Below are 12,406 nucleotides of genomic sequence, written 5' to 3'. Positions count from 1 at the left end.
GAAGGAAAAATAGGCAAATTGACTGGCCAATGGGAAGGCTCCATAGTCCATGGGAGGGACCAGAGGAAAAAAATGAATATTATGTGCCAATCAAGAGAAATACCATCAAAATGCAAAACTGAGAAAAACTGAATGGACGCAGACTTCTGGTATGATGTGGATGAGTTAGACAGACTTTTTACTGGTTGAATGATTTACTTAAATAAATACTATTATCCCCTAACCCTAAAACAAGTGAAAGTGACTAGTTGTACTACCAGATACCAGGAATTGACCAGCAGTGAGTGATCGGGTTCCACAAAAAATGAATAGACCACGTAATAAAATTTTTCTCCTTTATTAGCTAAAGTGTTTTTTTTCCTGTGTTATAGCGAGACTTCTTCAGATAAAACCATTCACAAATTCAAAGCTTAAATAATGACACATAGATAGTCATGTGCTCACACCCACCAATACTAAAACTAAATCCATTAATGGGCTAAACTTTAGCCACACCTATCAGATAACTATGTAAACATTTACTGTTGTCATTTAAAATATATACAGGTGCACAAAGTATGGCAATGTTTGTGTAACTCAGATATTTCCTACATTCCTAAAACTGTACTATGATAAGAATGCAATCAAATGCATATACAAAACGTAATCATGAAATAAATTCATACATCCAATTATGATTCAAAAATACTTGTATTACTTTAATTACTGAATTATTTTGAACCACCAAGGTACCCTATAAAGTACAACTCATATCGAATAAGCATGAAAACCACAACACATATAAAAATGCATATAAAAAATGCATATAAAAATGCATATAAAAATACAAGTCATATGAATGCACAAAAATACATGGTAATAAACAAAATATATATATATAAAAGATATATGTATATAAAAAATGTTGAATTGTATATATGCAGATATACACCATGGTTTCCTATTTTGCCCTAGCAAAAATATAAAAGGATTAGAATTAATCATCTCATTAAACTTTTAAGCTTTAAAATACAAGTGATAGAATACATTTCATTTAGACCAGGAAACTGGCACTGGTATTTAGATTGTGTTTTGTTTCTGCCTTAGTTGTACTACCAGCATAGACACTAGATTGAGAGACAGTAAATGAGGAAAAAAGTTAAAATTAAACTGAATTTTTGGGGGCAGGCACAATGGCTAACAACTATGTCCACATTGCAAGGGGTAACACTACAGAAGCTCTCTCCCTCTCTCTCTCCGGAGGAAATGGAGAGAAAGAAATAACCATTCAAAATGTTTTGCTAGAGATTCAGAATTTAAACAGCAAACCTGAAGATTGCATCATAGAAAATGAGAAAGCTGTAGTGGAAATGACTGAGGCAGTTATTTTATTTTATTTATTTTTATTGACATCTGTTTACTGGGAAAGTCCATTGAGCTAAACATAGCCCATTTTCAGTGGAGGCCCTGGAAGAAAAGCTCCGATGTACAAATACAACAAGGACATTACATTTTTTCTATTTACAAGAGTCTCCATGAAATAAGCATTGGCAATAATATGATACAACTTGCTACATAACAAGATTTAGGAATAAAATGAAACAAATTATAATAAGCAGATGATGCAAAAGTCAACCAGTTCAAAAAATAATCAAATATCAGAAAGAATTAAAGCAAGGTCTGTTGATTTGAGAGTGGAGCAGGTATAGGTTATATATCTGATATTAAGTATGGAATGAAGTAGAAAGCATAGAGAAAAGGCTAGATAGTTTACATGAAGTTAAAGTTAGTAGTAAGAGTGCCTAAAATGAGGAAGCAAAGGTTTTAGTAATGAATGATAGGGCAGAAAGACCCTTAGAGTAGAGAAAAAAATATGGTTTAGGAGGTTAGATAGTCAATGCTGGGTCTAAGGTCAAGGGAAAGGGAGTTAGGTGATAGAGTTAGACAAGGAGGAGTAGGTGCAGATCCAGTTGGAGAAAACGTGTTCATGGATGGCAGTCTTGAATTTGATAGGGTGTTGTTCAAAGCAGATGGAGGAGGGGAGATTATTCCAAAGTCTGGCCATAGTCCAGGAGTATAGGAGTTTACCTGCAGGTAGATTAGGTTTGTGGACTTGTAGTAGGTTTTGATTTTCTGAGCTTTATGACCTAGTAGTGACATATAGTGAGAATAAGGAGCTGAGTGAAGGGCAGTCTTGTGGTTTGTAAATTATTCTATGAGAAGTAGTTAGTTGAAGGTGTAGCAGGAAATGGGGGAATTCGAGCCAATGAAGATTTCTTAAGGCTGTACAGTGATGAGTTGAATGGCAGCAGTTAGATGAAAATTTGGCAATTTTGTTGTAACAAGACTCTAGTTTTAGTTTTGGAGAGGACTGCGGATTAGTTAACAATGGAGCACCATAGGTTAGGGAGGGAAGAAGGTAAGAGAGTGCAAGGGCTTGTTTGGTTGTAGAGGAAAGGAATTTATTATGCCTGTAGAGGAGGCAAAGTTTTTTATGGGTTTTGGAGATATTAGATTGGATATGTAAATCAAATTTTAGGTTGCATCTATAATGACACCTAACAGTTTGGTACTACTTACAAGTTCATGTTTTATTGAATTTAGAGAAAGAATGTTAAAGTCGTGTGTGTTGATAGAGGTATTGTTTTTTGGTGTGAATAACATGAGTTTGTTTTTTTTTTTTGGCATTTAAGGAGAGATGATTTTCATGGAGCCAACTTTCAACAGTAGAGAAAGCTATCTGGGTCATTTGTTGAAGGATATCAGGGTTTGGTGCAGAGCAGACTATGGTTGAGTCATCTGCATATTGGACTAAAGAGGATGTGGTATGGCTTGGTGTAGGTTGTTAATGAATATGTTAAATAGAAGGGGACCAAGGACTGAACCTTATGGGACACCTGTAGGGTTGTGAAGGTAGGGAGAGATAGAGTGTTGCCATTTGACTGCATGCTGCCTATTGGAAAGGTAGCTTTTGAACCAGTTAATGGATTGAGAGGATAGTCCTAGGGAAGAAAGTTTAGAGAGAAGGATAGAATGGGATATATTATCAAATGCTTTAGAAAGATCTAGAAAGAGAGCAGATGCAATGTGGCCAAAGTCACGGATTTTATTGATGATGTCTAAGAAGGATATTAGTGCAGTGGAAGTACTGTGGCCAGGACGGAGTCCATGTTGGGTTGATGAGAGGATGTTATTGTTTAACAGATAGTGGACTAGTTGTTTTTGGATACATTTTTCAAGGATTTTAGATATAGGGGAGAGAAGACCGATGGGTCGGAAGTTAGAGATGTCAGAAGAAGGGCCCCCTTTATAGAGGGGTAGAATAATGGCTTTTTCCATAAGGAGGGAACATATGATTTTTGGATTGATCTGTTAATAATAATGCTGATAGGATAGGCTACTGTATCAGCTGCAATCTTAAGGAATTTGGCAGGGATATTGTTAGCTGAGTTAGAGCAGGGTTTTAGCTTTAGCAAATGTTTTTTTATAGTGACAGTGGGAATAGGGGAGACATTAAATTCAGTTTGAGTAAAGGGTTTGTTCCAGTTTTGTGTAGGAATATTTAGGGATGTGGTATTATTTGGTAGGTGGGAAGAGGAGGAAGAATTGGGCAGATGATTGTTTGATAGAGGGAGGGAAAAGGAGGTTGTAAGGTTAGCTATTGTGTCAATGAAATATGAGTTAAATTTGGAGGCAATAAGGTCTGGTGGCATGTCTGGGAAAGGAGAAGGGTTGGTTTTAATGCCAGGGTTCAGTAGATTATTTATAGAAGACCAGAAGAGTTTGGGGTTATTTTTCCTGTTTGTTTGTAGGTTCCAGAAGTATTGTTGTTTATCTTTGTGAATAAGTTTCTTTGAAAGGTTTCAGAGTTGTTTATAATGGATTAGCTTGGTAGGGTTGCCAGAATTTAGCCAAATCTTCCAGGCTTTGTCCCTGTTTCTCATGATTTCTTTTGTAGTTTTAGAAAGCCAGGTGGCATGATTGGATTTGATTCTGATGGATCTTATAGGTGCCAGACTGTGGAGAGTGCTAAGAAAGGTGTTATTGAAATACAGAAGGGTATCATCTAGTGGTAAGGTTTTAAGACAGTGCCAGTTATGGGTACTAAGAATACCATTGAATTTGTGGAGGCAGAATTTTGATAAATTCTGTGTGATTCGAATATTATGGGATTTTAAGAGAGATACACAGTTACAGATGGCATAGGCTGGGAGGTGATTGCTAAAGGAATTTGCAAGGGTGCCAGCAACTGGATATTTAGAGGGGTCTGAGACCAGGATCCCGTCTAGAATTGAGCTATTGTTAGTTCTGAAGTTATATCTTGTAGTAGACATAATTAGTTGAGTAAAGTGGAATAGGTTAATGCTATTAGGGGATTGGATAAAGGAAGTAGTAGCCCAGTCTATGTTCATGTCACCTAAAATAATGGTTTCATTTTTTATTTAGAGAGTGATCCAAGAAAGAATGTTTTCTAGAATTGGGATATTATTCCCAGATGGAATAATGCTGATTATAATACAGAGTTTTTTTTGAGTTGTTAAAATCGAGGAAAGAATTTAAGATCTCAGCATTATGAAATTGAGGAATATGATTAGGAAAGGTGGATAAGTTAAAGGTATTAGGATAAATTAAGGCTACACCACCTCCTTTTTATGTTATCTGTCGGCCCTGAGTACACTGAAGTTAGGAGGAAGGAATTCTGGATGTTGGGGTTCAGCCAAATTTCAGTGGCAGCTATGCTGTGTTTATTATTTTGGTTTAGCCAGGAGTGAAATTCAGAGGTTTTATTGCAGATGCTTTGAAAGTTAACGGTTGTTAAATGGAGGCTTTTAAAGAAGGAGGGACCTGGGTTAGGGTGTATATCACCTGAACATTTAAGTTCCAGTTAGTCTGATCTCCTTTAGAATTTAATACAGGAGAACCAGATTTTGAAACATAAGATTGTGGCCTCAGAAATCAATATGGATTTTTTAAATGCTTCTATTATTTATTAGGAGAACAGAGTCAGGAGGAACAATCCAAGGATAAATGGAGTGCCAGAGAGTCTTGAAGGCAGAGCTGAAGCTGGCAGGATGGATGCATATCCCTGCAGCTGTGATGTATGCTGAAAGAGCTCACAGGACTGCTTGGTCCCCCACAAAGCTGAGCAGGTATACCCCAACACCAGTCATAGCAAAATTTGTTATATGTGAGAAAGAATGCTTCTACAAGTTTGAAAGCTTAGCCTCTGATTAACATGCAGGAAAATGAGACTGTATATCAATCAGGATCATTCTGCATGTACTAGATAAAAGTGATCCTCTTTCATTTTCACGCAGGGACAGTGCAAGCTGAAGAGACTAAAGTTAAACCTTTTGTATCTGACAACCCTTCAAATAGCTTTTTCTGGGCTAATAAGGATCTATTTCAATCCAGAGGAGGTAGCAAGAGTGTTAAACAATACAAATCTCTTGTAAATTGATAAAATGGTTCCATGATGGTTAGCACTCAGGACACTGACTCCAGTGATATCAGTTCAAATCTCAGTGGAATGTGTCTTTTTTTCTTTCTTTTTTTTTTTTTTTGTGGGGGGGGTGACATAATGGTTAAAGTGTTTTACTCACAGACACAAGGTACAGGGTTTATTTCTCACCTTTAAAATGTCTTGCAAAAGAAGTTGCCTAGTACATACCTATAAACAGGAAACAAGTGAATTGTGAGTCATTGATGTTTTAACAGCGAGATCCTGGAGTTAACACCAGTAATCAGGGAGGACTTTTTCTTTTATTTAAAAAATATAAAACACTGAAGGAGAGAAATGAGAATTAATGCAGAAGGCCAGAACAGAGGGGATGTGGAACTGATACATAAACAGAAGCAGACATTTGTTCAGCTACTTTTTATTGTGACATAACATTTAATTTAATAGCACCTGCTTGAGACAGTGGCATAAGCTTAACAGGTATAATCTTACCTTTGAAGCTGTTAGTACATAAACTGATTTATAAGACAAGGCACTAGTGGGCTATTTCTTCTTACTTTCAATTATTTATATTTTCTGAAGTTATACATGGTGATTGCTAATGCAGACATTATTATTAGAATGCGTGACTTTATCAGCAATTGACTAGTGACTTGACAATATGTGATTCACTTTCACTTCTTAGATCAGCTGACAACTCTAAGTCTACATGATAAATGTCAAAGAACACACAAGCATTGGTGTGTTCCATAATGGGGGGGGGGGTGTCATGGCAATACTATATTTGCATACAGTGTTTTGAAAGATTATGAACAATACCAAATAATGGCAAATTCACTGCTGATGAACAAGTGAATGGTCAAACTTCTGTAAAGGAAATGAGCTGTAACATAAATTCCTTTAAGCAAGCCAGTGATAATGAGGAACAGACTATACAGTGGGAGTGGAGGCACAGATATGAGGCTTTGGGGAACATTTGGTAATTTAAAAAGTGAGTTGTCAGTCAGGGGCTTGCTGTAATTTTTTATGCAACTTTACAGATACTATGGCCTTGGAGGCAGGTGATATGTTAATTATTTATGGTGGTAAACAGAAAGTAGACTTTGAGTCTAGACTATTATCTCTACTCACAGTAGCCGACTGCAACCACCTCGACCACAGAGGCAATAGATTCTCACCTAAAAAGGGCATAAACCCACACCATGGACGTTAAGATTCATGTATATAGTCATTTGGATGGGAGTGACAAGGTTAAAATGCTTTTTTAACACAGGAAAGGTCACGGCCACAGACCAAGGTATTGTGAAAAAGTCTATTTAATTCGACAATAAAATCCACAGATTCATCTACAAACAGCATAAACTTCAAATCAAGCGCTTTCACCCAGGACCTCCCGGGCTTTATCAAGATGAACTACTAACATTTTAACTTATTTTATATACAACCTCTCAACAAGGCTAATTAATAGTGATTAACTAATTAGCCAATAAAAACATATTTTCCACATAAGAAAGGTCATTACAATTGCAATGCAAAAGGGGTAGTCTATCTTGGGTTTTGCCAGCATTGTTTTTGTTTTTATGTTGGCAAAACGGAAAGGACTCTGAATAAAAGAATATACGAACATCTTTATGATGTGAGTAGAAAAAAGGAGTCAAATGCGTTTTACAAACATTCACTAGCATGTAAATCTATGGATTTAAAATTTTTTGGTGCTTGAACAAGTGAAAAATAACCCAAGAGGTGGGGATTGGGAAGCATCCCTTGAATATAGGGAACTGCTCTGGCAGTTAAAACTTAATGCCTCCAAACCTCCAGGGCTTAATGATGCTATTAGTTTGCATAGTATTTTAAAAATGAGAAGGGCAAAATTGTAGATTGATGCTTTGGGGCATTGTATACATATATTATTTACAAGTATTACTATGCATAACTAGTTAGCAGATCAGGTTATTGCAAGTTTTTTAGTGTTTTTAATATATATGTAGTATGATGAATATATGAATTTATAATAAATTTATGTTTATATGTTTATATGTTTTTATGTTTAATACATATATATTTATGCATATTTTAATATTGACGGCTGTTTTTAGGTGTTTTAGTAAAAGGATTACAGCAGTACATGGTAATAAAACACAGTTTTGGGACTGCATGTAATGAATAACACAGCCCTAGATATTAATTTCAATAGGGTTGTGTCATCTTTAGTATTTTAAAAAATGGATGCAATCAAGCTAACAAGGTTTCTTATGTGGAAAATATGTTTTTATTGGCTAATTAGTTAATCACTATTAATTAGCCTTGTTGAGAGGTTGTATATAAAGTAAGTTAAAATGTTAGTAGTTCATCTTGATAAAGCCCGGGAGGTCCTGGGTGAAAGCGCTTGATTTGAAGTTTATGCTGTTTGTAGACGAATCTCTGGATTTTGTTGTCGAATTAAATAGACTTTTTCACAATACCTTGGTCTGTGGCCGTGACTTTTCCTGTGTTACCTAGTTGGGTTATTGTGCTTCGATTTATCTTTTAAAATGCTTTTTTAGTTTTTACGAGGGGGAGTGAGAGGGAAGAGATGGACAAAGATTACTAGTAATATGAGGGGAAAGGGGCAATCTTAGATAAGTGGGCTTACAAGAATAGTTGCAATATGGTTAAGTCTATAGTGAAAACTCCAGCCAAGGGGCTACCACTAATAGTAATGAAGTTATGCAAGGATGGCAGCAATAAGAAAGAAAATCAATTGAAAAATAATCATTTTGAGGCATGGAATGAATGTTATAGACAAAGTAGTTATCAGTGATGATGAATATTGAAGGGATAGAAGACTTGACTTTATATGTCTGTGTGATCAAAGACTTGAATGTAATGTCTTGAAACATAAATGAGTTGATAACCCAATGAAGAGGGAGAGGTTTATTAACCTTCTTAAACATGAGAGGCTACATCTTGCATTACTGCAGGTGGAATATCAAGTGAGGAGGAAAGTGCTGAGGAGGCTCAAAGAGGATATAAGGTTTTAGCCCAAAGTACTACAGGGGCAAGGCAGAGAGGGTGGTCATTTTGGCAGATGATCACTTGTAGTTAGAAGAAGACATAGTCTTGGTAGGAGGGAGGTATTCTTAATGGTCTAGAAAAGAAGATTCAGAGGAACTCTGTTGCTATTTAATATCTCCATATTTTCTTCAACAAATCAAATATAGTAGGCAACAGCATTATTATTTTAAATGATGCATTTTCAAGAATGCATGCTTCCTATTGTTGGGGACTGAACTATGATCTTTCATAGAAGGAAGTCAATGGATTTGGTGAGAGTGTTAGAATGGCAAGGACTTAAAAAATAGTAAGTTAATTTCATTAATCACTGGGGTGGTAGACTAGTACTTGTTGGTGGGAGACTGCCTTAGGGTTCAGGGCTTTACTTATTATAGCCTTAAATGTAGAAGGTAGTGTAGAAGAGACAAAGCTTTGATATCAATGGGATACAGAGAAGGAGTAAAGTCTTTTAGGGTTAGTCCATCCAGTACTAATATTGGACGATGCTTATATTCAGATACATCTAAAAAATCAAAAGAAAGAACCTTAATGTACACATTAGAGATTTCTAGATTATCATCCAGAAAAGGGGGACCAGGTAAAATGTATAGAATATCATCTCAAGGAGAAAATTAAAGTTCATTGGGAAATGTCACTGGAGGTTTGGGATACTCTTAAGAGGGAGTTGAAGGAATTACCAATCAAAAGGCTATAAGGACACTAGCAGCATCACCAAAAAGTGGAAAGAGGGGTACTCTAGTTGAGAAAGGAAGGTGATGGGGTGATATTTGCCTCTATGGATATACTACTGGATATATTCAGAAAATATTATGCAGAATTATATATTGGGTGTCTTATTACAGAAGACAAGACAGAGAGAGTAAAAATATGAATGTACCTGCAAACATTGTCCCTCCCAATGATAAATAGGAAGGCATTGTACTGACTTTTTAAATGTGCAACTTTACAGGAAGTTAAGAAGGCTAAGGAAGTGCCTGGATCTGATGGAATTCCCATTGAGGTATGGAAAATGGAGGGTGATGATCTGATACAGGCATGTACCCTGGTGTGTAAGTATATTGTAAGTGAGGATAGATTTCCAAACACATGGAGAGAGAGGATAATAGTGGTACTGCAAAAAGAGGATAGTAACTTAAGTTTTCCTAGCTCATACCCACCAATCTCAATTTTTAAATCTTGACTATAAGGCATTTGGATCTATTATGGTTAGTACTGTCAAATGTAGTAAACAGGTGGTGGATACTGCCCAGTCTGTCTTTTTATAAGGAATGCATGCATTTTACAATATTATTCTCACACTTATGATGATAACAAAAGAGTAAGCAACTTACAGTAGATAACTGCACTCAGTTGTCAATTGCTGCTTATCATCTGATGACAACACCAGAGAATTTGAGAGAATTTGCTTACATTTGGAGCCATCCTTGGCAAGAAAAATGAAATTAAGTATCATTTTGCACTTGTATGGTTTGTTTTCATTACATATTCAAAGATTTCTGGGATATTTATTCTTTTTTCCTGCACTTGGTTAGAGTTTTAATTTGTATTTTTCCACTGCTGTAAGGGCTACCGTTTTGCATTTATAGTAATCTAAATACACTATAGCTGCTGTTTTCAGTGATTTTAGACATCTATTTTTGTGGTTCCCTAACACTTGGACTCCAAACCAGTCATTTTACATTGAGATGGTCAAAGTCTGCACTCTTGTAGCAGGAGAGGGCTGATTTCATCTATTCGACCTGGGAATTGCTGGTGGAAAGTGTATTGTGTGCTTAGCTGATTGGCCTGTGGCTTTTTCTCTGCTTGTATGTAAGCCTTGTGTTTGCCCATTTAGTGGTGCCCTGTATATATGCAATCCCTAGGAGTTGCACTTCCCTATAAAAATTACCTCTGAAAATTTTCCATAGTCCTGCACTACTCAAGGAGCAACTAGTGTGCACACTGAGCAGCAGTGCTACATTTAGGTAGCTCTAGATTACATTATTACAACAACTCAAGAGTATCTCTGCTCAAAGAGCAACTGGTTTGAATGCTGGACAGCATCGCCAAATAGGTTTAACTGTAATTTATTTATTTATTTATTTATTTATTTTTATTTATTTTACATTTGTTAACCGGGAAATTCCGACTGGACCAGGTCCATTTTCAGCGTAGGCCCGGGGAGAAAAGCTCCAACATCAAGTTATACAAATACAGTACATCCAGCATAATACACAAAACAGGTTACATCATGTATGCTGAGCATAGTAATATAACAAAAATTAATAAAAAATTAATAAAAAACACTCCAGGTAAAAGATATAGAACATGGGTAAAAAGACAATGTCAGTCATACTTTGGTAAAAAAAGAAAATATATCAAGTAAGATTCTACAGTTAAAGGTACCCTTTCAGATGACCAAGCCTACAGGGGATCAGAGATCCAGCATGTGATCATGGAGGAGTTTGGGGAGTTAATAGTAGTATGGGTAAGGTTATGTGATACAAGGGCATAACCATGTACTAAGAAGGTGCGATTTGAGGGTGTTTTTGAATATGGATGTGGAGGGGGCAGTGGACACAGATAGGGGAAGAGAGTTCCAATTTCTGGCAATGGTGTGGGAGTAGAGTGCTTTCCCTGCATTATTGTTAGCCTTGGTGATGGAGAGGAGAGATTTTTCACTGAATCTTAGGTATCGGTTTGTAGTATAGATAGTAAGTAGGTTGGATAATGAGGGGTTTTTTTCAGGATATTTGAGAATATTGTAGGCTGTGCCCAGCTGGTGATAGTTAAGTAGCTGTGGTAGCTCAAGCCATTTTAGTTCTTTTAGTGCAGCACAGTGATGGGTTCTATAGGTTGAGTTAGTAGCAAACTTGGCTATTTTATTGTAGCATGATTCTAGTTTGTCTAGGTCACATTGTCTGATTTGGGTAAAGATTGGTGCTGCGTATAATAGAGTTGAGAGGAGGTGGCTTTGTGCAAGAGTGACTCTTGCTTTTTGTGAGAGAAAGGACTTATGCCTGTATAGGGAGCCTAGTTTTTTGTGTACTAGTTTTATGGTATGTGAGATGTGAACATCAAAGTGGAGATTATTGCCTATTTCAACGCCCAGAAGTTTGGTGTGGTTAGAAGGGGAGATGGTGGTGCCGTCATTAGAGGTTATGGTAAAGAAGAGGGTTTTTTTTTGATCTATTAGGGGTAAATAGTAGCAGTTTTGTCTTTTTGGGATTTAGAATTAGTTGGATCCCAGATATCCATTTTTCTACTGAGATAAAGGTATCTTGAGTGAGTGTACGTAGGGTGGTGGGAGATGAGGCGGAGCAGATCAGAGTTGAATCATCTGCATATTGTATGAGTGTGGCATGTTGTGTAGAGCATTTCAGGTTATTTGTGAAAATAGAGAACAACCGCGGGCCTAGTATAGAGCCCTGTGGGACACCTATGGTGGCTGGGAGTTGTGTAGACAGAGTTCCTTTCCACTGGACTGATTGTTGCCTGTCAGACAAGTAGCTTCTGAACCAGGCTATAGTAGAGGAGGTGAAGGATAATGATGTTAGTGAGTCTAGTAGAATGGAGTGGGAGACCATATCAAATGCTTTTGAGAGGTCTAGGAAAATGGCTGATACATATTTGTTATCATTCCTGTGAAGGTTTATATAATTAGTGAAAGATAAAAGGGCTGTGGTAGTGCTGTGATGTGGACGGAAACCGTGTTGTGTGGTAGATAGTAGATTGTGTGTGTTAAGAAATGTCATCACTTGCAAGTGGATGCATTTCTCAAGAATTTTGGATAAGGGGCAAAGGATGGCAATAGGTCGGTAGTTGGAGAATTCATAAGAATTACCTCCTTTATGGAGAGGAATGATGCGAGATACTTTCCAGAGTTTGGGTATGTAGGATTCTAGTATGGAGCGGTTGATAAGGATGGAGACA

At 36.7% G+C, this 12,406-nt stretch overlaps 1 protein-coding gene across 2 annotated transcripts in view; it reads right to left on the bottom strand.

Annotated features, from left to right (window-relative positions):
- The window catches only part of LOC122793646, a 1,742,332-nt gene that overhangs the window by 1,176,582 nt on the left and 553,344 nt on the right, over positions 1-12,406 (bottom strand). The gene's annotated exons all lie outside the window — the stretch shown is intronic.

This window comes from Protopterus annectens, chromosome 2.part0 (assembly GCF_019279795.1).
Source record: "Protopterus annectens isolate FY-2018-M chromosome 2.part0, PAN1.0, whole genome shotgun sequence".
Classification (NCBI taxonomy): Eukaryota; Metazoa; Chordata; order Ceratodontiformes; family Protopteridae; genus Protopterus; species Protopterus annectens.
This window is presented reverse-complemented; position numbering and strand designations above follow the sequence as displayed.